At 37.0% G+C, this 27,436-nt stretch overlaps 1 protein-coding gene across 3 annotated transcripts in view; it reads left to right on the top strand.

Moving 5' to 3' along the window:
- Positions 1-8,825: 8,825 nt before the first annotated feature.
- Positions 8,826-27,436, top strand: part of drd2a (dopamine receptor D2a) — a 55,670-nt gene continuing 37,059 nt past the window's right edge. The window contains exons 1-2 of one of the 3 annotated variants that reach the window (XM_041995758.1): positions 8,826-9,151; positions 26,394-26,461. The gene's annotated coding sequence lies outside the window, so the exon portion shown is untranslated. The other 2 variants (XM_041995757.1, XM_041995759.1) reach the window with 2 other exon arrangements.

The following is a 27,436-nucleotide window of genomic DNA, read 5'->3' as shown; positions in this document are numbered from 1 at the left end:
AGATAGTAAAGTGGGCAGAGAGAGAGCCACAAGTTGAGAATTGAACTTTGGCCAGCTAAGTGAAAACATTCACCTTCAGTAAAATGAGTAACTGCTCAACCAGCTAAGCTACCTGCTGCCCAAACATGCATGTTTTTGGATTATGGGAAGAAACTGAAATGCCTGGACACAATGCATGCTGGTATGGGAAAAACACCTAAACACTATGCAAAGAAGCCATAACCAAGATTGGAAACAGCAACCTTCTGGCTGTGGAGCAATATTGCCACACCAAAAAATTAATAATGGGGGCATTTCTCAGGCATATGCATTAATGTGATTTATTTAGATTCACATATTAAATTAGTTTATTTCCCCCCTTTTTGTCCATGAGATAATAATGACAGAGGCTACAACACTGTGATAACTAAAAGTCCATTAATATGACAGATCCAACCCTATATGGTACTGAGCCAACATGGAGCTCATTAAGGAACATTTGCAGCCATTGAAGGAATCAGTGCTCATATTAGCACAATAAAGCCAATGAAGTCAGTCAAATCCCACATTGCTGCCATTAACAGCAATATGATGCATAGATTTGCATTTTTTTTCTGTCATAGACTGGATCTATCTATTTGTTTGCTATCAGTCTGGGAGATTGATATATTCCACAACAGTCTCATATTTTAAATAATAAACTAACAATGACAAAGGCCAGAACTGCACTCTGCATGTGAGTAGGCAAGTCCAAACAAAGGTAAAACATGAATTGGATTCAATCAAGGTTCAATCTGCCACTTCTCTGCTCGCACTCTGAATTGTGCATAATCACTCCAAACTTATCAGGGGAAAAGCCTTTTCAATTTTAAATCTGTCTGCAATCAGTTCCAAGCAGATGAAACAGGATACATGAAAGCATCTCGGGCAAGCAGTCACGTCTCTGTACTCAGTCATGGATGGCCAGAGGGCTAACAAGCTTGTCTTTGAATGCAAAGGGAAAGCCAGTTTACCCCATCATACTGTCCACATTCTGTTTAGGCTTGCATATTTAGCAAAATGTGACCCTGAGCTAAAATTATAGCACTTTTTATTCTCTCTGTTGTGACTTCCCTCCATGTCCTGCTCTAACAGAACTAAAACTTCCAGCTTTCTCTTAGTGGACAAAAATGGAGCACTGGGTAATTTAAAAAGCAAGAAAACTGGGGTCAATAAGATTTTTACATTTCCATCGTAAATTATTTGCCTTTCAGCTTCTCATCCTTTACTTATTTTACATTCAGGGCAACTTCATATTCCCCTGTTCTAATACACACACCTGCTGTGCAGTGGCATTTGAAAAGAAAATAAGAAAATTGCAATAAAACAAGATGAAAGGTTGCTGAACGGCTCCACTAAAAAATAATAAGCAAAGTTCAATTACAAATTGCACAGGAAACAGTATTATTGAATGGCATTATGTAACAAACAAATTCTGCCTGGAATCACCACTGTTTTGTTTTTGTTCATACTGTCTGTTGCCATAATTTCCTCAAACATGCACAGAACTACTTTGTGCAGATAAGTTGAATCAATAACGAAGGGCAAAGTTAAGCAGCTCTGCAGCTGGTTTGTAACATCCTATTAAATTCAGAAATTTTAAATGTAAATTTGTTACACCACCAAAAATTCAGTAAACTGTTCCTATTTGGCTCTTACTCCATGCCTCCTTATATTTTCTTGCCTCATAAACCACATCTACTGTATATAGTGTTTAGTATGTGTGTTGATAAAGGACATCGAACTTTGCAGAGCTTATCTCAATAATGCAATAATGCAATTGTATTTTAAATAACCCCAAAGTACAGTTTAATTTAAATTATTTTTCCCTTTATATCTCTTTGTTCTTCTCTTCTTTTCCCCAAAACCAAAGTGCTTCATTGTAATGTGAGAAAATGAGATAGTGAAGCTATTTAACTTCCTAAAACGGTATGAAAAACATATATAGTTTTAAAAATTACTTCTTTGACAGCTTTATGCGGCCCTCTTTGCTTTAACTTTACTCTCCTCCTTGGAATCAATTCGACCCCATTTAATGTTTATGTTTAGTTTTTTGAGGCAAATTTCATGACTTTTTCTAACTTGATGGGTACAACCGATTAAGCGTAAAATTGGTAGGATTTTTTTTCAATGTGCTGAACACATATTGCGCACATTGGCAAGGCAACTTTATTTGTATAACACAATTCAAAGTGCTCTACAGAAAATGAGAAGCATAATTTCACATAATAAAGAATGAGAAAGGAAACAGAAAGAACATTGGATAAAAACAATATTAAAACACTATCAAGTTTAAAAATTCAAGCTTTAAAGAAACAGATTTGGATTTTTAAATAAAAACTGTTTAAATGCAGAAGAGAACAGGTGGGTCTTTAACCTGGATTTAAATAAATTGAGTTTTTCAGCTGATTTGAGGCTTTCTGGGAGTTTGTTCCAGATATGTGGAGCATAGAAGCTGAATTCAGCTTCTCCATGTCTGGTTCTGACTCTGTAGCTGACAAGAGACTGGATCCAGATGACCTGAGGGGTCTGGTGAGTTCATACTGGGTCAAGAGGTCTCTGATGTATTTTGGTCATAAACCATTCAGAGTTTTGCAGACCAACAATAGAACTTTGAAGTCTATCCTGTAAAGACCTCAGACGTGGACTGATGAGGTACCACTTTCTTGTGGACAGTCTCAGTGCTGTGGTGCTGTCTAAAACCTGACTGGAGAACATCATAGCAGTTGTTTTGTGTTACAAAGTAATTTAACCGATGAAAAACAGCTTATTCACTGATCTTTCTTCAAAACGGACATATAAAATTGTTCTGTATATGTTAATTTGTGTCTTGTCTACATTGTCCCTTTTTAGCAGAGGTTTGATTACAGCTGCTTTTAGAAGCTCTGGGAGGACACCAGAAATTAAGGACAAGCTCACAATCTGTAACAAGATCTGGCTCCAGAGTCTTTGAGATATTTTCGAAATAAATCTGTAGGCAGGATGTCCAAACAGCAAAAGAAGGAGTTCAGCCATAAGATGTCCCCCAGATCTTTGCCATTAATGGGATTAAACTGTCATGGTGCTTAAACTGGTTTTCAGTGGACACAGTATGTCTCTTGAACCTGATGCTGATGAACCAACTGCTTGTCTGATATTCTGGATTTTGTCTGTGATAAATTTGGCAAACTCATTGCAGGCCTTGCTTGAACAAAGTTCAGGTGCTGTTGACACAGGAGGGTTTGTTAACCTGTGGAATTTATCCATGAAGACAACCTTTACCATTAGTGTTCCTATGGGGTCAATTTGACCCCCAAGCTCTTTTAGCTGCGTAAAACTTGTCTGTCTGTGTGTGGCCCCTGAGTGACATAACATCCCCACACCTGCAAGTGCAAAGTTAATACTTTTGAGTTAATACGTGGCATGAGGGTGGGGAAACAACATTCTCATTAGAACTTTCCATGGAGATGAATATGTGTGTGTGTGTGTATGTGTGACCTAGCTCACCCAGATCATTCCTTATTGTGCATTCTCTCTCTCTCTCTCTCTTGAAAATGTCCTCTGGGAAAAGGTTTACTGTCAATGATGTTTTTGGAAGAGCTCTTTGACAGCGAAATTGACATAGGGGTCAATGTGTCTGAAACAGAGGATTGTGTTAAGGAGTACCCTAATTTTGAGGCATTCTCATCTGATGAGAATGAAAGTGTTGACCCTGCTGTTGTCACTCAACCACCAGCAGACAAGATCCCTTTTAAACAATGGAAAAACGATGTGATCCCTTTCTCCACTTCAACAGCAAGGTAGACTTAGCACTTCTAAATTTATCTAAATTGTTCCAAGCCCCACCAGATACCCAGTCAGCCGTCTTGAAAACATCAAGTTTGACCTGATGGCGGCGCTGCAGGAAAGGTCATATCATTACTAAAATCATCCTCCCAAAGTTCATCCTCTTCTGGTACTTAATGTTGTCAGTAAATTTGAGAAAATTAGGATGAAAGATAAATGACTTTAATTTAAAAGTTTGGCCTGATGGCGGCGCTAGACAATGGGGTCAAGGTTTCATTATCAAGAGATTATTTATGTATTCAAAAAATAAAAGTGCCCGACACAAAAACTGGGTCAACAGTTTTCTGTAAATCATTTTCTGGAGGCAAATATTTCTGGGGTTAGACAGAACCCAAGGGTGAAATGTATTGGTAATATTTGAGGAAAACAGGAGGGTTAATACTAATATATATATATGTAACTACAGTAACTTAGTAATGATAACTTGTTAGTATTTAGGTAATACGACCATTATCATCCTAATCAAGTTGAATGACATGGTTGTTACAGGAAGTTGGTCACCAAGGTTTTAAAATAGACATTTGAAAAGGAGATCACACAACAGGGGATAACCAAAATAATTTGGTTTCTTTCTTTGATAATGAGAATACTGTGGACATTTCATGAGAATTTTACTTAAAAACTTTTGGTTTGATCAATTCTTGTGAGCTCAAATAACACAATTATTAAGAGATGTAAGATCTATATTTTACAACTGACAGAGCAGCAAAGTGGAAGCTAGCCTACCATTATCAGGCATCACTTCATTCTCACTGTTTTACCAAACGCTTGGTAAAATAAAGTAGTCGGGGAATAAATCCCCAACCTGCAGCTGAATGGACAACCTGCTCTATACCTGAGTAAGAGCTGACCACAATGCAAGGATGTGGATCAATGGTGTATTTCAATAATCTATTACCAGGACTGGAGGAATTCCAGCTTTTGTTCATTTTTGGTTTTATTGACAATTTTGACTATTCTACCCTTCAAACAATTCTGTCCATAGGTATGAAAAGAACTATGAGCACACCTGCTATAGCTGGATATCTCTGTCTTGTTTTTATACCTCTCTTCCTTATCTCCTTTCTGTGGTGAAGCTGCTATCACAGCTGTCCTCCAAACACATGGTCATGCCAGCACTCTCTCTCTCTTCATCTCTGTCACTCCTCCACATGCACATTACTGCATGTCCGGTTATAGTGCAAGTGCTGGCTGGGAACGAACCCTTGTCAAGCTCAAGATGTCACACAAGCTTATTTGGTGCTAACCAGTGGTGATTTTATAAATACTTTATAAGATGAGACAAACTTTAAAGCATCAACCACTGGTGCGTGAAATATGAATCGCTTCCAGGACCAATGAATGGAGTGTTTGTGTGTGTATGTGTGTGTACTGTTAGTGTTCTTGTGAGTAAAAGGAGGAACGACATCCTCTTATGTCACAGTTGGGGCCTCCTTCATGCCAAGTCTGTGTTTCCTGCAAAACACCTTAAACTGGCATCAGCTCACTGGTGGTGACTCTGTATTCTGGCCAAGCTTACTGCCACAGTCTGTGCCCCTGAGCTCTGTTTAACATGAAGCTGGATGTAAATGCCAGTTTCTGAACTGATCTTTCCTGAACAGAATTATGTGGATTACAAAATATTTTGCTAGCACGATTCCAGTCTGAAACTGGTTTGGAGAATAATGTAAATCAAGTGTTGTTAAAGTTGCTGTGATTTATATCGTGATCATCCAACATTATCTTGTTGGCACGAGTTCAAATCAAGCAGCACCCTGGAATATTACATTTAGCAATTAGATGTGTTTGTGCCTCCTACAACAAGCCTGGGGAGAGTGGGTAGTGGATGAGCGTATGTATCTGACTATGTGTATGTTTACGTGTGAATCAGCCGTAACTCTAAACTGTGATTTGGCAATCTGCCTGAATTTACCCACAGGGGCATACAAGTGAGAAAAGCTGGTCCTTGTGGGGATGCCTTCAATGGAGGCAATTTTCAGAGCTCTGATTGTGTCACTAATTTGTGATATTTCATCAGTAGATTTTGAGTGTAGTAATTCATCTTCATTATTTGTCCTTCAGCCTGTGTCCCTTCCTCATCTGTATGTTATTTAGACCCTACATATCCAATCATGCCTGTTGGTCCAGACATGTTTATAGGTGGTTGCAAATTTCCATTGGCATCCTCAGTAGATTTCTCCACAAGGTGTGTTAAATATGAATGGTTGTCATGAAAATGTTTTATTTTTACATTAGTTTTTTTTTTTAAATTGAAGCAATCATATAGCATGACATTGAATATTTATTTAAGATTTTCTTTGATTTTATCAAGCATCCTTTCTTGGTAGACCTGTGTATTGTTATATTGATTAACACCAAAAGGCTAACAGTCTGAACTGTTCACTGCTCCATGAGGCTCATGAAAGAAATTAACACTTTACTTAACAAAAAAAAGTGCTGCCAAGGCAAGATTCGCAACGCACTAAACTAAAAATCCAAACAGAGATAAAACCACATGACAAACAGACTGACTAAAGGAAACAGGAAAATGATAAAGCAATTTTTGAGGAACTCATAAAGGCTTTCTTGTTCTTATTCTCATAAAGAACAACACTAGAAAAAGAAATCTAACAAGAACTAAACTCAGCAGAACCACAAACCCACAAAGATGATGATAAAAACGTCTAAAAGCATTTCTACAAAGTACAATCAGCCAAAGCTCCTGCAGTTAAGAACTAAAAGGAACACCCTTGTACTGAAAATAAAGCCAAGAGGAAATGCCAACATTACTATTTCTAACTACATGTTTACCATCTGCCACATTTTTTTCTTTACAGCCTATTTTAATGTTCATGCCAAGCAAGAGGGGGTACATTTTCAAATGATGCACCATTTAAGCTTAAATGTGCTGTGGGTAGAAATTAGTGATATCGAGTGGTGAATTTTCAGATTGTAAAGAATAAAATGTTCTGGCCTTAAAAACACTTAAAATCTAAACACTCTCTTGAGACAGTGGTTTTTGAAATTATCTGTAGAAATTTGGCAGCAACATATTGGATACTAAGGAAGAGAAAACGAAGATGGCTTAGTTTAAACCAGGGGTGCTCAAGCTCGGTCCTTGAGATCTACCATCTTGCAACTTTTAGATGCAACCCTTCTCCAACACACCTGAATCAGATGTCATCTGCATGTCATTCAGCTCTGCAGAGGCCTGGTAACAAGCCAGTCATTTGCTTCAGGTGTGTGGGAGAAGGGTTGCATCTTGCAGGATGGTAGATCTTGAGGACCAGACTTGGGCACCCCTGGTTTAAACAAAAGAAAGACAATTCATCCATAATAAAACAAAGTTCTGCACTGTCTGTTAACTTTTTTTGTCTACCATAGGGACCTGCTTATCGTGGAATTTAAATGCTGCAGATTAAATTTCTTGGCCGAATTTTAAATAACAGAAAATTCACAAATTTCCAAAAATATTACAGAAGATCTGTACATTTATAGTTTTAAAAGAACGAGGTGTCATTGAAACTAGCTTCTATTTCTGACACATACTTACTGTCTTCCTCAGAAAAGATCAATATAATGAAAGTAATGCAGATCCTGGTGCAAGACTACTTATCATTACTAATTACTAAAACTGCTACTCTGGCTCCTGTTCTACTTTGTTTAGGATGTTTTATAAGGAAAGTCAAAGAACAAGGGACAATTAAACAACCAGTTACAAGAATTATTAAAACATGGGTCACTTTCAAATCAGTTTTGACAACATATGAGGTTACCTGTTGGATGGCATGCAAGCTTATTGATTTCAGTGTAATAGGAGATGTGAGGAAGTTGGGAATATTCAGCAGGAAGAGAAATCTATTCTGAGTTCCATCCAACCATGTGATACAGAAAACAACAACTAGTAGGAAATCTGTCATTTGTAATAAAGTATATGCGCTTTATATGAACAGAACATCTCTGAAATGGGGAAACATAACATATAAACAGAATAATTCCATATTCAATAGCAGACATTGCTGATTTCACAACATATTATACAGTTAAAAAATAAATTAATCTTTCTGTTCAATGCAATGTTGTTTCTTTATTTTCTTTATTTATTTATTTAGTCCTGAAACTGAAACTACATTTAAAATTAGTGTCTAGTGTGAAGCTAATTTCCTTATTACAGAACTCAGCATGAGTAGAAAGGTCATTAAACATCTCAGTGGCATGGTTAGACAGTTGCCAGTGGAGGTGGAGTACACCTTTGTGCATTTAAGATTCTGCATTTAAGACTAGTCTTTAATTAATGACTGTTAATTGAAAATCAAAGGCAGAGAGAAAGCAGGATCTGAGCTAAGATGGAGCCTGTGGCATATAAAATTGTAATATCAGTAGAGACTGAGGATGGTCTTTTGTTTCTAATTTGTTCTGAATGCATATCAAATCACCAGGTGGAATTTAGTGATGTGAATTTGAAACCATCTTTTCTTCTCTGTATGTGCACCACACTGCTAATTTTCTGTCATTCAGCTAATTATACTCTCAAACTATATATACATATGGCAACTGGTGATAAGACAGTGAAAATGAGAAGAGAAATTCGTAAAAGAGAAAATTAAAGCAACCATTGCTTTATATAAAAAATAACAATAAGGCTATTTGGAGGAAAAGGGTCTACATGTACATTTATTTACAGTCTGTCAGCAATTCAATCAATAATGTTTAATTAATAGTAGACAAAGGTACTAATAAATGTAGAATTCTGTTGTATTTTTTTTATCATCAAAAGCTGAAATACTTTAAAAAAATACATATTTGCCTTTTTCGTGATTTTAGTGCAAAGTTGAACATGCAGCATAAAGAGTCAGAGTTAAACATAAGGGAATAAGGAGTCTCCCTATGACAGAAAAGCATGACTCCTTGCTTTGGATTAAACAGATGTAACCCCGCCTTGAATTTCCACAGTTCTTCACAGTCGCCGCGTCTCCTGCCTCCATCAGTACCGAAGGTAACTGCGCTACGTGCGTAAACCTCCTGGACACCGAAAGGACATCGCACAATTTCAGCTTCTCTTTTACTTCTTTGATTCAAGTTTTTTTCTTTTTTCTCTCTCCTATATGGAAACTGACAAACAACAAATTGTTTTAGATGTATTTTCGTTTTTCGTACCAGCTTGAATAAATGCCTCGCACCCGAGCAACTGCACCAGCACGGTTTAATTTATAGAGTAAACAATGTGCAAAGCAAATAAAGGATACAGTGGGAGCTAGCTGTGGATGCTCTTGGATTTAATAGTCGGTGCCTGTAAAAACAAAGATTCAGTGAAACTTATGGCGTGAAGGTAAGACAGTTATTTTTCTTTCTGTGTGATATACCAAACTTACCTATCTGAACTGTAACTCTGATCAGTCTAACAGCCTCATTCACTGAAGCTTTGTATGGACTATGTGTGAGTGACATGCTCATTTCTGTGGTCTGAGTGTTTGCGCGACTGAACGCACGAGAGCTGTAGGTGCTCGAAGCTTATAGGAGGCATTTATTTGTGCGACAAGACTGTTATTATTGATCTTTGTTGGACGTGATTCGAAATAGCTAAAAGCAAACATTTTAGGCAACTCTTTGTCGTTGTTCAGCTCGAGTAGAAAGCTCTGAGCATATATAATTATTCTGCGCGTGTGGAGACGACCTTCCCCACCCAATTTCTGATTATTTGTGTGTTTTCAACTGGCGGTCAATACTGGACTCACCGGAGGAAGCGGATCCACAAACAACGCTTCGTGTCGGGCAGGTGAGCGCTGTTCTGACTGCACAACCTGCCCTAACACTGGATGAGCCGAGGGCTGCTTTAACAAGTTAAAAGCAAAATAAATGAGGAGCAAAACGGGAGCATTTAACTGCAGCTTCTCTGATCAACTCTGTGGTTTCAGTCTCATGCGTAAGAGTTTATAGAGACCAATGGTTCAAATGATTTATGGATTTTTAATTGCCTGAAAATATGTGCAGTAAAGCTGCAAGAAGCCAGGGCAGTATCCTTCAGTATCTCAACTCTTTACTACTGATTTAAAGTCAACCCCCCCCCCCCCCCCCCCCCCACACACACACACACCACCACCACCAGGAGTGTTATGCAAGATAATGGTTCCTGCAAGTCAGCTATTTAATGACTTATATACAACAGCAAATAGAGATCTACTCTTACTTCCAAATCAATAACTTTTTGAGCCAGTGCAAGCAAATCAAAAGGAAAGAAGAAGAAGAAAAAAAAGATGAGCTACTTGAAAATATGAACAATATGTTCAGCAGCTGCTTTTTAAGCCAGCAGCAATATGGATGTCTGGACAGGTCAGGTGGTAACAGCACCTGATTGAGAAATCAGTGCAAGGACACTGTTGGGCTTTTTTATATATATATATAAAAAAAAACAAAAAAAAAAAAACAAAACAAAATAAACAAAATTGGCCATGTGAATGCTTTGCTGATGGAAAAAAAACCCGGTTCGCTAATGTCTAGTAAAAGCTTTTTTTAGATGAGGGGATCAGATGAGAGTGGATGCTGACACCATCCAGTGACGGTGTCTGGACACATTTTGAATTCTACACCTCCAACCTCCAATGCGTCAAGGAACTGTCAAATCAAAACCCCATTTTATCTTATTATGCATTACTTTATTTATAAAAAGAAAAAAAATACATATTAATATGGAATCAAATTCCATAACCAAAAACTTAAACTCTGCTGCTGCTTTAGAGTGTGTGAAAGTGCCTGACAGGGGGATATTTGCATAAAGATCGCACGCAGACTACGGATAAGATAAATTATTTGTAGCGGTAGCTGAGAGGTTTACAATCAAGCCATTTGATGCAGCTGGTCAGTCATTACAAACATTTTAATTTAACATACTGTTTTCATGAGAATTACATAGAATCAGATGAAACAACAGTGTCTTAAGTTGTGCATATTAAATTAAATTACAAACCCAAACAGCAGTATTATATACCAAATACCATAAAAGGCTTAATATAAACTCTAAAACATGAAATGAGTGCTATCATTTCTCTAAAATAAATATAATTTTTCAGAAGGCTTGCTGTGCGTCACCAGACAAATGAAAATGTGTGTGGAACCTCATCAAATGCAGAACCAAATGCTTCAGCACTCAAATGAAAAGACATGTAACCAATCAGAGTAGCAAAGCGCTGAATGGTAGCGCCCTCCACCCACCCTACATTCACACACACCCCGCAGTATTAGTTAACTGCTGTAATTGCCTGGGCATTGCAAAGTGTAAACCTGTATGGACCAAATGAGAGCCAGATGCATTCTGCCAGAGCAAATAAAACATCTTCACTTAAATTTGTCTGTTTTCTAGACAAACAACAGCCTATTCTCCTTTTAGTGGTGTGATATACTGTTGTTTTTTCATGACCACCTAAAGTCAAAAACCAATGCAGACGGAGAGCTGAGCATCAGTTTTTACTGTGGTGAGCAAACATGAGACAGAATCTTCCTGCATCATTACCCAAAATGGCAGATAAATTGTGTAAAACAGCATCATTTCATATCAAACTCTGATGTTTATCCTTCCCTAAACCTGACCAAGTTGACCTCCCTCTCATGTTTCTAAGTCCAGAGATTTTACAGAGTTTATCAATATTGTCTTTTTGAGGTCTTCGTCATTTGCTCATTATTTAATTTAATAGTCCACAGTGGAATTTGCCAGGTTTCCTGTCTGTGTCAGAAGTCAGAAGAAGAAAGTCAAAACTCATGTAATTTTTATCATTAGGTGTTCAATTGCTAAGAAAATTGAGCTTTCTCTTTCTTTGCTTTGCTGTTTTGCTAGTTTGAGATTGTCTGCCCCATAAAAAACAAACAAACAAACAAAAAAACAAAAACAAAACAGTGCAGAATTGTGGAATTCACTTATAAATTATTTTAAATGAAAGCTCAGATTGTTAGCCCAATGTTTTACTAGAGGAAGCTTTACAATAATATCTTTTACCCATATTGTAGACTTGAAAGTCTGATTTCTTGTTTTCTCTGATTTAAGTGAGAAATAGGAAATTCCCAGTTCCCTCTTGCAATCAAATTCAGCTTTGCTGCAGGCAATGGGTTAGGGCACTGATGGCAAAGGACACCTTGTGCATATCTCAGAAATGACAAAACAACAGTGTGAGACTCCCAGGGAATGAGAACAGGTCGCTGTACAACAAATAAAGCATTTTTCATTTCACTGTGTAGGCCAGTTCTTATCAGATCTGTTTTGGATATGCATCCAATATTCAGCTGAGAGGTGTGATAGTGCTAGAACACTGCATATTTAGAAAAGAAACTGTGGAAAAGGATGTTGATTATTTTTATTAATTGAATCTTACTTGCATTAATGCAAATAAAATGATGCATTCATTTCTTTTATACTAACTAAATTATGTGCTATAGTCATGCTTTAAAGATGCACAACAGAACTTTTGCAGTTTTGTCAATGACGTGCCCTTTATCGACTGGTAATGCAGCATCCATCTTGCAATCCTACCTGTACTGTGAGATCTCTCCAGCCAGCAAAAGGCAGTCTTATCTTGGCTCTGGTCTTATCTCTTGCTCTGTTTCTTTCTTCCCCAATAATGTCTTCTTGCATTTTTTTTGCTGAATCTGGTGCGTGTGTGTTTAAAACAGCTGGCGTGTTTCTATCTATTTTCAAGCATGTGTCGCGGTGCATGAAACAAAACTCGGCTGCAACGTCACACAGCATCCCGAATGAAAAAGTTGCATAGTGCGTTTCTCAGCCTCTGGACGCTGCTGGGCAGCAATGGCTCTATAAAGTTCATTACAGATGTCACTGTGCCATCAAACAAGTCCGGAACTCAGAGTTTTAAGGTCTAAAAGTTACATAAAGCGTCTTTAAGAAATGTTGAACTATACTATCCTCAAGGTTTAAGCACAGTTTCTAACTATGTCTGGAGGGCAAGACTCTTAATCAGAGCAAAGTGGATGGATCCAAAAGAGTAGTTATTTAATTGTAATGGGGACAAAGCAACAATAAGACGTTTCAGTGACTTTTGCATGTGACTTTTCCTTATTCATATGTAAGCAAAAATGTAATTAGTCTTTATTTGTATCCAGTGCACTAACCAGATGAAGTGTATTGTAAACAAAAAAGCCATGTAATAGAGAAACTGTTGTATATCTCGAAAAATTGTATAAGGCTAAGATGACATCCACCATCTTTGGCACAGCAGTGCAGCTCCTCTTTCATACTTTAAAGCATATGCATGGTAAATATGTGGTCACACTATACTCTGACAAGTAATACATTTAATTGTGTTGGCGCTATGTGAGTGTATCTAAATGACCTACACCCCTTATCTCCTGAAACCCTCAAAACAGCATGTCAAATACATCACCACTCTAGGGATAAGAATGTAAGAGCCAATTAGGTTTCAAAACCAGTATGAGATCTATTATGAGCTGGTTATGCTCTAGTTTGCAATCCTATTGGTCTATTCATGCAATATAACATGTTGATCCATTTAGTATTGGGTTAGTATTGTGTTATTTTGGGCCAGCTCTGTTTATTTTTGTGGACTAAATATTACTGTAGTAGTTTATTAAGCATATCTGCTTGCATACTTATTTTTAAGTACTCTGTAGTAGTCATTGAGTTGCAAACACACGCAGTAGACATGCTATTAAAACAAAAAAGAAAAAAAATACACAAAGTCATTGCACTGCTCAACAAAATCTGTTGTATATTTTTCATTTGAAAAACAACCCACTGGTCTTGGTCTTTTAAACCTTGAACAATAAGCAGTTAAAATTAAAGGAAAAAAGAACATGTCCATGACTTTTTTTCTGGGTGATCCCCTGCTGAGGTAAACACTCAGACACCCAATATTCCCCTGAGAATATTCTGTGCTTTAACTACAGTTAGGATGCACTGTCAGAGGATATCAGCCACCCAATTCTACAACCACATGAGCATTAACTACACACATGTAATAAACATCACTGGACATATAATCTGCTAATTGGCTGAAGCTTCTTTAGATTTTTTAATTGAATTTCAGGGTTAGATGCCTTAAAATCTCCTTTCCACCCAGGGGAGTTCATTGAATGAACAACCTGAACCAAAAGGAGGAGATGTATTGTGTAGCGATTGACAGAATGACTATTAAGCAAAGGGAGAGGAATGAGGATTAATAACAAAGGTAGAAAGAAAGAGCAGAATTTCCCAAGAGAAATTGAATTTCTTCAGGCATTTTGCTGCCTGGTGCGTTAGCTCTAAATACCCTGAAACACGACTACATAGTCCATTCATGTGTATCCCTCTGTTCACTTTAGTTCACTTTAAATTAGTAGCACTTGGTCCAAATAATTCAAACTCCAGCAGATGGTGCCTGACACACAAAGAGACCCTCAAGATGGTGTTTAAAGAAAAAAGTATTGATACAACTCGCTCAAAAGCTCATCTCTGACTGCGCCATTCAGCCTGAAAACGGCAAAATTAAAAGGTTAAAGTGAGATGATGTGGTGTGACGTGTCAGATTTCAGACCATCATGACGTGACTCATCTGTCACTTTGAACTCTTTTTTTTTTTCTTCATGTCAAGTTAAAAAAAAAAAAAAAATAGAAGAAGCCAATCAGTGGCAGCTCCCTTGACATTTTACCCAACAGCCTGTGAGTGTTTTGTTTGGAGATTAAAGCAAGACTCTGCGTGACCTTTTGGTCTTAGCTTTAATAAGTGATTGTCCTATCATATACTCTCTCATCAAGTTTTGCATTAATGTCTGAAAAGCAAAACCTTTACAGTCACATCAACCACAATGAAAAACATCTTCAGTATATTTTAAAAAGATTGACCAGTCTTGGTTACGGACATGATTGCAATCTTATCAAGGATAACCAGCCTTCTGGTTTTATGCATGCCAAAACTTAAAAGTCATTACTTTGTGTCTCTGATGTCGATGTTTTCGTTGCTTCCCAGATTAGCCTCCCACCCAGCATGACAGAGCAGAGAAACAAGGTTAACAGCTGCTGCTAAAGAAGGTTATCCAGCAGTAAGAGTCTTGGTATTTTTTTAATCTTTCACGTTAGTTCTTTAATTATAAGATCATTTACAGTTTATATTGAAATGTGAAAATAGATCATATGACTTGTGGGCTAATATCTGAAGAAATATGATGCTATTTTGCATGTTTAATGTGCATATTTAAACAGCTGTATCCTAGTGTGAGATTGCCCACCCCAAAAAAATAAAACCTTAAGTTGTTTGTGCTAACAACCATGTTATCTCTTAGAGCTCTGGAGAGAATTGCATGCATTGCATTGCACCCAGGCAAGGCAAAAAAAAAATTGACAATTAACAATCTTACACCACAATGTGTAATAACTATGTTGGTCTCCTGCAAAAAAAATACAGCAGTTTCACAGTAAAGAAAAAGCAGGATTATTACATATTCAAAACCCCAAAGGCATTACATTTCTATGTTTGCCTTTGCATATGATTACATGTATGCATTCTGTAGATGTGAAACAGTCCAAAATGTGGCTCATGGTTGGTTTTTCTATTGTGGTGCAATTCTACATTTTTATCAATATTATCATGAATTTTTTACCTTTTTATTCTGTTGTTAGTTGTAGTTAGGGTTAGACATTAAATATTATACATGGTAATGGTCAAAATGCACAGTTTCATGGTAAAAGGTTCACATCAGTTTTCCTGAATTCTGCCCTGTACAAAACAAGACACATTTTCGGTGTCTTTACATTGGCACCTAATTTTGGAGATGTGTTCAAACATACAAATTATAGTTTCTCCTGTGAGACCAGGCAGGAATAGAGCTTTCTGGCATTTGGTAAAAGTTACGACAAATCTTTTAGTTTAGTTTCCAACCTCTTCTTGCACTATGTTTGCCCTTATTTATTACTTATTACTTATTTATTACTAAATCTGTGAGTGAAGGAAACCGAGAAAACAGCACCACAGTCTATACCTTCAATCTGCTCCCCCTGAGTCCTGCACCAACTCCATCCTCCACACTGTGTTACAGATTCTATACTGCTTTGTAAAAATGAATACTCTCATTCACTAATTATTCATCATCTGTACCGCTAAGTCCTTTACAGGTCGCAGATAAGCTGGAGCCTATCCCAGCATTTTAACAGGTGAGAGGCAGGGTACACCCTGGACACGTCACCAGTCCATCACATGACAAATAACCATTCACACACACTTACTCCAAGGAAGAAGTTGGAGCGACCAATTAGCCTAACACGCACTCTCATTGTCAGTTAAAAAATAGTGGCATAGGTGGTATTTGATCAATCAAATTCAATTACACTTGATTGTTAGAGGATTTGTGTCCCACTTTGAAGTCACAACCCCCGACCTTCTGTCACAGCTGGGACCACTAAGGACTTCACCTTTCATATTGTTCTGTTGTTTTCTTCAAAGTCTAGTTGACTCTTTCTTGATTTTCTAATGGTCATTCTTTCTAAAGTCACAGTCCGCTTGGATTGCCACATCTATCACAAATGTCCTCTTCTGCTGCTTGTCAACTATCTGGTTGGTTAGTCAGCAGCTACTTGTCAGTCTGGAGCTTAAGTCCCACAGGAGTTTCGCTCTGTTGTTCTTGGCCAATTTGTGGTGTGTCCTATTGGGACTAAGGGACTTCCAACTCATTCTTGGCTCACGTATTTCTGAACACTATTCCAGCCACTTGGTTATGCCTGTCAGTACACTGTCCCAGCTTTCATCTTACATCCTGCTGCTATGTGCTCGAATAGCCTCAGGGACAACTTTGCACAGACTGTTCTTAGGGTAAAATCTGCTGTGGTAGACCCCCACTACTGTGATTTGATGCTTAGGGCCTATTCTTACGCTGTTATGATAAAAGACTTGTTGCTGTCCTCCGAGTTTGCTTTTTCTAACTGCTTGTAGGATTTTTCCATGTCACACTTGTTGCATCTCAGTTCTTATCATAAGAAGCAGTTGTTCAAAATCTGTAGAGGTAGTAAAGGACAGCCATGTTTTATTAAAAAGCAGCTTTTATGCTTTAAAGATTTATCAAAGATATGAAGCATCTATGTGGTTTAGGCAGCAACTGATATTACAGGTTTAGATATACTTATTTCTTATTGTTGACCTTTGTTTGGATTATACTGAGGTTTGCCACTCAATCTAGTGTCCACAATATTGATGAAAGTAGACAGCTTTGCTACAAATGTCATGGTTGGCTTTAATTATATTAGAGACGTCACCAAAGTTTTTGTAAAGAAGACAGCTGGACGTTTGGAAATGTGACGAAACAAAGTTTCGCTAAAAATGACTATTTTATTAGACTATTTCTATGAAAATAATATGTATCTTGGTTCTATTTCTATGCTGATGAATTGCAGAAAGACCAGGGTTTCTCATTTTGAGTATGCAAACACATTACTTATGCAAACAGCATTTCGCACATGACCACACCTCTGGCACCTCCAGGCTACTGTTAGGATGCAAGCAGAGTTATGAACTCCTCAAGATGACATGAAAATGTTTTATTAACCTCAGTTATTCCATATACAAAACATCTGTTGCAGACAGATACAGTGAGATATGGAGATGTGTTTCATTTACCATAGGCTTAAGAGCTTCTGCTCAACAGACAGGGTGTATAAGGAAGAAGCAGAGACCAGATAGAACATGGAATTGCTTGTTCTTACACCTGCATCAGGCTTTGCTGCCTGTTTGTGTTTCATAGTGTGCAGTGGAAACCTGGCAAGGGATTTGTATGTGCATGTGCTGGGGAGGGGAGGTGTTTCTGTACCTTTGTGTGTACTATGCACCCTCACAAGAGACAAACTCTGTTGTTAGGTCGGAATGTCTCCACAACCTAATGAGCTTGATTGAGGCTTGTTGCCAACGCTCTTGTCCTCTGCTGTGAGAGGGTGGATGCCCGACCATTTTTATTTCCTTTTTTGAGTTGGTAATAAAATCACTTCTGCGGTAACCTTATGTCTTAATATCACCATGATTGATGGATAAATAAAATTTTACCTCAGATTTTTTTTTTTTTTTTTGTGGTTGATTTATCTGTGCCTTTAATTAGCTTTGTATGTCTCCCCGTTGTTGTCCTTCAGTGTCACTTGTCTTGATGCTTCCTGGATGTTTTCCAGTAAATGTTATTGTTTTCACATTATTCTTAAAGCATCTCTACAGTGAGAACTTCCTGTCACTGTAAAAGTCTGCACCCTAATTGCATAGCTAATATAACATGTCAGTCAAATTATCTACTGTAAACTGATCTAAGCTGTATGATCCTACTCCAAAATCAGGAATGTTGGTGTTTTTTTTTTCACACAAACAGCTCGCTTCTGGTTCTTCAACAACTTTGCTGTTGGATTAAGGTCAAGACTTTGGTTGGTGCATTTAAAAACATGAACTTTAATGAATATTTCTTTATAATTCACGCTGGGGGCGAGTATTATCCACTTTCTCTTTAGATGTCCTGATGTTTTCTTTGATAATTTACTGGTGTAATTCAGAACTCATTGTGTCATCACTGATTGTAAGACATCCTAGCCCATATGTAGCAAAACATGTCCAAACCATGTTCTTACCCCCACTATGGTTTACAGATTATTAAATGTTCTTGACCAATGATTTGCATGTAAACCATTTTTTATTCTAATCTGTTTACAAAATATCTACAGAACAATATATTTACAGTAGTTTTCTCCGTGGCTATGCTCACCACTGTTGTTTTGCATTCAGATGACGGTGAAGTAATACCAAGTTCACTTGTAGGTCAGTCTGAAAGAGGCCTTTAGTTGACAGATGTAACCCCTCAGTGCCATTTTGCCTGTTACACAGTTTGATCTGAGAATGGTCACGGTAATTGATTATTTCTGGAAAGAGGGATCATTTTTGTATGTAATCTTGCAAAATATTGTGAAGATCAAACTAAAAAATATTGTTTTTCTTAAAACAGGCCACCTATTTACATTTGATAGACATCCCCTTGGCTTGACTGTAGATTCACCTTCTATTGAACTTCTAAGTCAGGGAGTGAGCACATCATTTGTTTCATTTGTATCATTTCTTTGTTTAATATTCAGTTCAAAATTCAAAATCTAAATATGAGTAATCAGCTTGTTTTCCATTATTCTTTTATTAATCTGGAACAAAAACTAAAACAAGTCTATTTTGCACATTTGAAGTTAAGATGAGAAGAAATTAAACAACCCACAAACATAAATTGATTTTAATATTTAATGCTTCAGATTTCTGTGACCTGGAATGTGCTGCAGATTCTCTCTGCAAATCGGCACTGTCGCCTTTGTTGTTGGGGTTGCTTGCTCACCTTCCAGCTGGTCTCCATGCGACAGTAGTCGCTACCAACATCCACCCAAAAGTGACACATATTTACATATGTTAATATACTAAATCACTGTGTATCAGCCACCAATGAAACAAGAGGAAGAAGTCATTTAATCTGCATAATAACTGACTATGACCGGAGTGCGATGGAATCCAAAAAACGTATGGTATCTTGGAGGCCGTATCTCAAACTGCACTACTACACTGACCCCATATGACACTATATGGTCACCTAGACAACACACAAAACAGGAAACAGCCACTTTCAAGAAATTTGACAAATTAAGTATAAAAATTAATTGCTTTCCATGGGTATTTATTTATTTATTAAAATATTAACTTCAAATCAAAAGTGCAAAAATAGCCTGGTTTTAGTTTTTTATTTTAGATTTCTAAAAGAATAATGAAAAGCAAGCTGTTTATTTATGCTTTAATCTCCAATTTTGAGCTGAATATTAAATGAACAACTGATTCACAGTCTGAGCTTCATACAGCCCTTTTAATGTTGACATGTTGGATCATTTTTCCCAAACAAATGGTGACATATGATGTTTTGTCTCTTTAGTTTAATAAGGCTCTTGTTTTGCAATCAAGTGGCGTTCAAGGTTATATTTATGCAGACTTATTGAAGACTTGTGGTTTTTAATCATGACACATTTTCAGATGTGTATAGTATGGAAATATAGATTAATTCACAATCAAGTCTATACTTTTAGTTTAGTTAGTGACAGAATTAACTCTCTAAAAGCAAAACTGTATGATAATGATTTATCCTCTTTAATTTTTAAAAGGAAGGTCAACTTACAGAATTAAAAGGACCCGATTTTTCTTTTTTTTTTTTTTTTAAGTCACCTATTTTTTGCTCCTAAGTCAGATCTGCCAAATTAAACCAAATGCACCTTCATGGATGTTACAAAAAAAAAACTCTCATAATGATAAGTGCAAAGAGAAAGGCCACATAATTGCAATGGCAAAGATAATGACACAGTAATTGCTGCTCTGAATGAGCAGGATTATTTTGAGCTCAGTAAAAGTCATAGCAGCTATCGCCTACACAGCACAGCCCGTAGACAGAAGCTTCCAGTTTTCAACGATTTGCTTCACACTTGCTCAACAAGAAAAGAGAGCTGTTTTTTTAAGAGAAGAAATTCACAAGATTGTCATTGACTTTGCTAACATAAGTCATTTGGACCTGGAAACTAAGAGGCTGTGGGTGATAGAAAACTAATTAGGATAAAGGCTATCTCAGGGTAACATCTAACAGTATTGATGGAGTCATGTCCGTTTGAGCTTAAGTTTCCTCTTTTTACAGAATGATACTGAGAATCAGAAAAAAAGATTTAATGATGCCAAGGGGTTGCAAAACTCAAAAAATGCATTTTTGAAATGCATGCAAACAAGGGTGCGCTCTACAAACATGACTTCAGAGAAGTTGAATTCCATGATAATTGTCCACAGATTCGATTTATGATCCATTATTTATGTTATAGCGTTTTAACTGGTTTCTGTTTGGAAAGGTAATATTTCAATTAGGTTTATAAAGATCATTTTAAACAAAAACCCAAATGCTTAAAGACCAAATTGTTGATTGAAGGGGACTTATAGTGAGATTAACAGATTAATATATGGCATGGTTTAATAAAGAAATGACAGCATTGTTAGCAGGTGATTGGATGAGGTTAGGCTGCAGCAGCAACAAAGAGCCTGATTATTAGATTTCCTCTGCCTAATGTCAGTTCATTAGGCACTTATGATGTTGTGGATTTGATGGCGAACACAAAAGTGTTTTCTGTAGATGAAGAGTAAAGATTACAACCTAGAAATAATCTAGGATATTTTCACTTTTAATTACAACAGATAAGGAGTGCATTGATATATTTATACAAGGAATGTTCAACGAGGTTAGGCAGTTGTACAATAATTGCCGTTTAAATATTAAGATATATTACAAATTAGATATATTTACAATTACAGGGTAACATAACCTGTTCACTTGCACTGTAATTGCATAATTACGTCTTGTTACTGTTTTGTAAGCACTCTGTTATTATAGAAAATCTTTCCAGCAGTGATCTCAAACAATAATATGGAGATTTTATCTCATGTATCATTATATGACTTAAGAGATTCAGAGATTGTGGAGATGCTTAAAATGTTTTAATTTGAAATAAAAATGTCCACTTCATTACCTGATAAAAGAGTGAGAACAGTTACACTACAAAGAATTCTGTGCTTAGTTGTTTTTTTCTTTTTTCCATCTTGGGGGCTCAGCAGGTAGCTCGCTGGTCAGCAGAGAAAAGTCCTGTCATTACTGTGGAAATCCAGCATAGTCAGATAATGCCTCCTGATCTCATAGATCAGTGCTAGGGTCGACTGGGAATAAGAAGATGCAGTTAGATCTGAGGGAGGGATTGTGGGTAGAAAGTGAGGTCAGGCTATTTAAGGATTACTTCCAGGAAAGGTCAACTGCTCACAATTCAGGGGTCATCCGTTTGGCTATACTACCATTTAACCTATTTAATGATGAACGGTAGATACACTGTAGCTGCTGCTCTGTGATCCACCTGTTTAATTATGTAAAAGCTCTATATAATTAAAGCTTTAAGAAGGAATTAATAGTACATACATTTTGTAATTGGGCTGTGATCCTGAATAGTTGCTGGTCTCTGTGCAAAGTGGATAAACATTGTATGAGACAGAGGAAACAAAAGACCTGTAAAAAATGAAGCAAGTATGAATTCACCAGTTCAAGTTATCTGACATGAATTTGAACCAGCTACTGAGTTCATAGACGCTTATCTTACAGCATCATCTTATTTGTGTTAAAGGTCTATATAAAATGAGCTGGCTTAAACCGTTATTCACTCATCCACAATTCAGACTGCATGTCAAGCCACATTTTTACTTTTGTCTTCCTTAGGCTACAAAATGCTGCAGCATTTTCAATTTGGAATAAAATAATGAAAGCTACATTAAAGTGTGAAGGCTCAGCTTTCATTTGAGGAGGCTTAACTGCATGGATGATAGAGTCCTTTCAACATATTGTGCTGAAATGGCAAGGATTCAAAAGTGGTGCAGCTCTTGGCTACAAAATGGCTTTCTGGGCAACTGTGTGTCTTTTCAGTATTTGATCCACATGCGGAGCCCGCATGTGCCTCAAAGTTGATTGATAATTGAGAGCTGCCATTTAGGCTGAAGTGGACTCGTCTGTCAATATGAATAATAAAGTGGTTACCATGCGAGTGAAGATGAGACATATAAATCTGTTTTGTTCATTTGGAAAACCAAGTGCACACAAATAGAATAAATGGGGGATAAAACTGTGGAGCTGTCTTCTTTTGATGCTAAATATTTGATAAGGACACATATAGAACTACTTAACAGAGAGCGCTCTTGACCTTCTGTGCATTCACATTTTCACCTTTGTACCCCTCAAACTGAAAAACAGAAGTATGGCAGTACAAATAGCATCTGTACTTTATCTCACCAGCATCTTAAATTGCATGTGCTGAGGATCTCAAATGCTTATAACTGGAACTAAGAGGACACACTTTATGGAATACAATACTTATTTTGTATTGATAAGTAGATGTGTGGAAATCTTTTATGTGGCCTACTACACCACAATTAAGTGAGAACATAGTTGAGGATTTGCAGCCTGCACAAAATTACAAAACACAATCATTAATCTGTGGTTTTCCAGCATCAGCAGAATAATAATGATGCACAGTTCTAACCTTACATTAAGAGCACTGCTTTAAAAGGCCAAATGGAAAGAAGTTAGTTGCCCCTGCATTAAGCTAATGTTGGTGTCGCAACTGTTAGTTTAGCAGGGGTTATGGAAACAAGGGAAAAATTACCAAGCCTTTTGATAGTGGACATCTAGATGAGGCATATACAGTAAAATATAAAATAAAATAAAAAAATAAAATAAAATAAAATAAAATATACAGTAAAATCATCCTCACAAAAAATGTGACCATCGACCATGGAAGACGTGTCAGTGGGATTAAGGAGGTCTTCAAAGAATTTCCTCCACCAACACACAACGTCCTGAGTCGAGGTCAGACTTTGGAGTCCCACAGGCCCAATGCAAGTCTCCCAGCTCAGAGGACGGCTCGTTTCGAGGAAAATACGACTGTAGCTCGCAGTCTACGTTGCTGTGATTGCGATGTTGTGTCGGTTTTGGAGAAGCAATTTTCCATAGATGAGCTATTAATCCAGAATCTATGAATATCTTTCTAACTTTACCAAAGTCTGAGTAGTTTCCTGTCTTGTCCCCACCCTCACGATATCACTTCCGGGTCATATCTTTGTAAAAGTGTTTTGGTAAATTTGTAAAAGTGTTTCGGTAAACTTATGAAAGTGTTTTGCGTCAACGTAAATTTGTACTGCCAAAATTTAAAAGTGTTTCACTGGATGTAAATTTGTTTTGCACTTTCTGGTCACTGTACAAAAAAGCCAAAAACAGCTCTAATTGGTCACCTCAACAACAGAGGCACGGGACACAGCCTACTCAGACCCAATGTCCCCCGCCTCACCTGGGACATGGTTGAAGCTCTGCTGGAGATTGATTGCCGGAGTTGAACATCTTTCTGACAGGGAACCCCACCAGGCGTTCCCAGCAGACCCTCACAACACGTTTGGGTCTGCCAGGCCTGAACAGCATCCTCCCCCACCATCTAAGCCAACTCACCACCAGGAGGTAATCAGTTGACAGCTCCGCCCCTCTATTCACCCAAGTGTCCAAGACATGTGGCATCCGTCAGATGATATGACTACAAAATCAATCATCAAATTGCGGCCTAGAATGTCCGGGTGCCAAGTGCACATGTGGACACACTTATGCCTGAAGATGGTGTTCGTTACAGACAATCCATGATTAATGATCCATACTTGTAGACAATCTGCAGAAGTCCACTTGGATTCAGATCAGGGGGGCTGTTCCTCCCAACCATGGCCCTCCAGGTCTCACTGTCATTGCCCATGTGAGCAGTGAAGTCACGCAGCATAATGAGAGTCCAAAAGGGGTGCCCTCCACCATCCCATCCAAGAACTCCAAAAAGGGTGGGTATTTCGAACTGTTGTTTGGTGCATAAGCACAAACAAAAGTCAGCATACTGTATATCTGATTGCTTGGAATACAGCCAACTGTAAAGCCACTAGCAGCTAGTTTTGTGTATTATACTGTAGAGTATTGCATAGTGCATCTCTAGTAGGACTAAAACTCGAAGGGAAATTTACTCAGATGAAATGTTTGAAACAGTACTTATAACACAGTTTTTATCCTGTTAATCTTTTAGCAAGTGAGGTTGTAATGTTGTTTAAGCATGTATTGTAGAATCAAGTTAAAAGCATCCAGCACCTTCTCTCAAAATGCCTTAACATTGAATGTAATGTTTAACTTTGAAAATACTATAGCTTAAATAAATATCACATATCACTGTAATACATCAATCAAAACAGCATACCTCTTCATAAACCATATTTTTTCCTTGCACACCACCTATCAAAAGGGCATTCATAGCTTTGTCATTGTGATAATGTAGTCCAAACCGACAGACAAGGATATGGTATGTTATTCTGACAAGGTATGCCAAACCGGCTGAACACTGGGGAATAAAAAAAAAAAAAAAAAAAAAAAAAAAAGAAAATAGTATGCAGCAACATTCTGCTCTATTCATTTCAGTTTTATTTAAATAGTGCAAATTAATATTAAAACAAATCAACAAATTTCAAAGAAAGAAAACAAATTATAAATCCAATTATATAACAATGAATAAATACAAAAATACAAATCAATGCAGTCTAATTCAACCCACTTTAATCTAATTAATTTTAATTTAGTTCAATGTAATTGTATTTATATAATGCCAGTTTATAAAAATGAAAAATGATATACCCGATTAAAATCAGTGGATTTCACCTCTAGTAAAATAAAGCAATGCAAACCATTCTCCTGATGGTGCCCAATGCGGTTGCTCCCGTTCCCGGCTGTGTGTCCTGTAAATTAGTAAAATCTCCCTTATTTTTTTTTTTATGTTTGGTGAGCATCTGCTTTAATAACCATCCAGATCATTCAGGCTGTTCACTAGCTGTTCAGTTGTGTCTACACGTGCTGTTTCAGTCTATAAAGCTCTAAAAATGTAAAAAGGCCTCTGCTCCTCTTTAGGAAGAGCTGAGTGATGGACAGAAGAGAATACTTTTACAAACACAAGATATTCTGTCACTTTAAATTATCTAGGTAATAAAACTATATGCACAGTACATAAGTCAAACCACAACACAGTCCTTTTTAACATTTCAATTGTAATATTGTCAAATGACATCTTGGTTATAAAACCTCCAGGACTTTATTGGTGTAGAGCAGCAGCTTGAGACTTGTTTGTGAATAATGTGGTAATCATGGTCTCTCTTGTGCCATAGAATGCAGTATGCAATACAATCTCAGCTGACAAGAAGCCAGCTAAGATTGTAATGCACAAAAATACAAAAGCAAATATGAAACCACAGCAGCTTTTTAAAATGGTTCGTGTAGATTGTTTAGACTATATATATATATATTTATAATCTTTAATAAACTTGTCAATAGGTTGCCAAAATGACACTACTGTGCCAAACGGTTCCTGACAAGTTTTAGTGAATGTTTTAATCAACAGCAGAGGCACACAGCAGCTTAAACTGACCAGCAGACCGGGACAGCAGGAGACAAGCAACTTCAGAACTTGAGAATGTAAAAATAACTTCTTAGTTAATTGAGTCTGGTGGCGCTGAGAGAAACAGCATTAGTTGCTTTGAATAGTTCTTTAAGTCTTCTGTAGCTTGCTGAAACATGTTTTCCTACATTGGCAGCAGAAAGCCATCTAATTTTCACAGTTCATCCTTTACACCAGACTTTCTTACAGTCATTAGGTACTATTGAAATGTGTTTTCACCATGTCACAACTTTAACACAACCACCAATGTTTTTTTTTTTTGTTTGTTTTGTTTTTTTTCTAGAAAGGTAATTTTTAATACAAAGACCAAGTCGCCATAGTGATTAAAAACAAAAGTAGGCTATAATTAAATACAGACAGTAATGCTACACTGCATTGAACCGTCTTGTGTTTGACGTCACAAACTATACCCACCAACTTCCAAACGTGGACTTTTTTACCTGCTAAACAGATTAATTAAATGTGACTGTAATTCCTATGTTGACATTAATTATTCTTTTTATTCCAGAAAACTCTACCTTGCATCTAGATGTCTTTTGTGGACTTCCATTGACCTGTACATTTGTATATGTTGGTGTGAGTAAAGTTAAATTACTAGTAAAACAGGACCAGTGCATGCCAAGCTATGTTTAACTTTTTAATAAGTTTATTAGTGCTATTCAGTTCACCCATTTCAGTATTCAGCAGCACTGACATCCAACACAAAGTCAAAATGCCTGAAATGCCCTATAGTAAAATTTGAAATCACACTGTATACTTCATTATAGTAACTAATGTAACTGGTGCAACAGTTTCTATATTATTTCAACAGCATAGCTCAACCTAATATCTTTGTTTTCACATTTGGTTTAAGTTTTCTGGCTACCAGGTTTGTTTTCCATGTGAAAAATGTAAGTCAAACAAGACAAATCAGTGAAAGGCCATAATTGCTGCTTCACCTCAAAATATCAAACATGATAATGGACAGTGTTGTGACATTGCATGTTTTTTTTCCCTCTTCGTAACCCACTCTTTTTTTCTTTGAGAATCACAAAGTGATTATGTTTGCTAGGGAAATGACAAAAAAAAGAACAAAAAAGGTTTTTTTTTAAAGGTAGGAAATATTTTTGCTGAAAAATATAATAATAATACAATGGTAATACAATAAAGGCAATACAGATGTGGAAAGAACTATTTTTGTCAGGGTAATTAAACCTTACTATTTAAACCCTGACAATTTTGCTTTATTAAACTGTGATGTTAATAGTATTTAAAATTTAAATTATATTCTTCTTCAAGCCTTTGTCTGACCTAAACTGACAGCAACAAGCAATATAATGATGTACCAGGGTTAACATTATATAGTGTGAGTGGTGTTAGTATATGAGAAAAAATAAATTTAAAAAGATAGAAGAGTCAAGAAGACTTTTTTTCTGTGAAACGAACCCTCTAGCTGCCAGAGGGTGTAGTGGTAGTTACAGGGGGTCCAGCATCCAGTCACCTGAGATGCCTGTGGCACCCTAGCAGGCTCTACATGGACTAAAGTAGTGGGGCAAGAAGTCTCTTGCTGCT

Source organism: Melanotaenia boesemani, chromosome 9 (assembly GCF_017639745.1).
Source record: "Melanotaenia boesemani isolate fMelBoe1 chromosome 9, fMelBoe1.pri, whole genome shotgun sequence".
NCBI lineage: Eukaryota > Metazoa > Chordata > Actinopteri > Atheriniformes > Melanotaeniidae > Melanotaenia > Melanotaenia boesemani.
The sequence above is the reverse complement of the archived record's forward strand: the minus strand, read 5'-3'. Positions and strand labels throughout refer to the sequence as shown.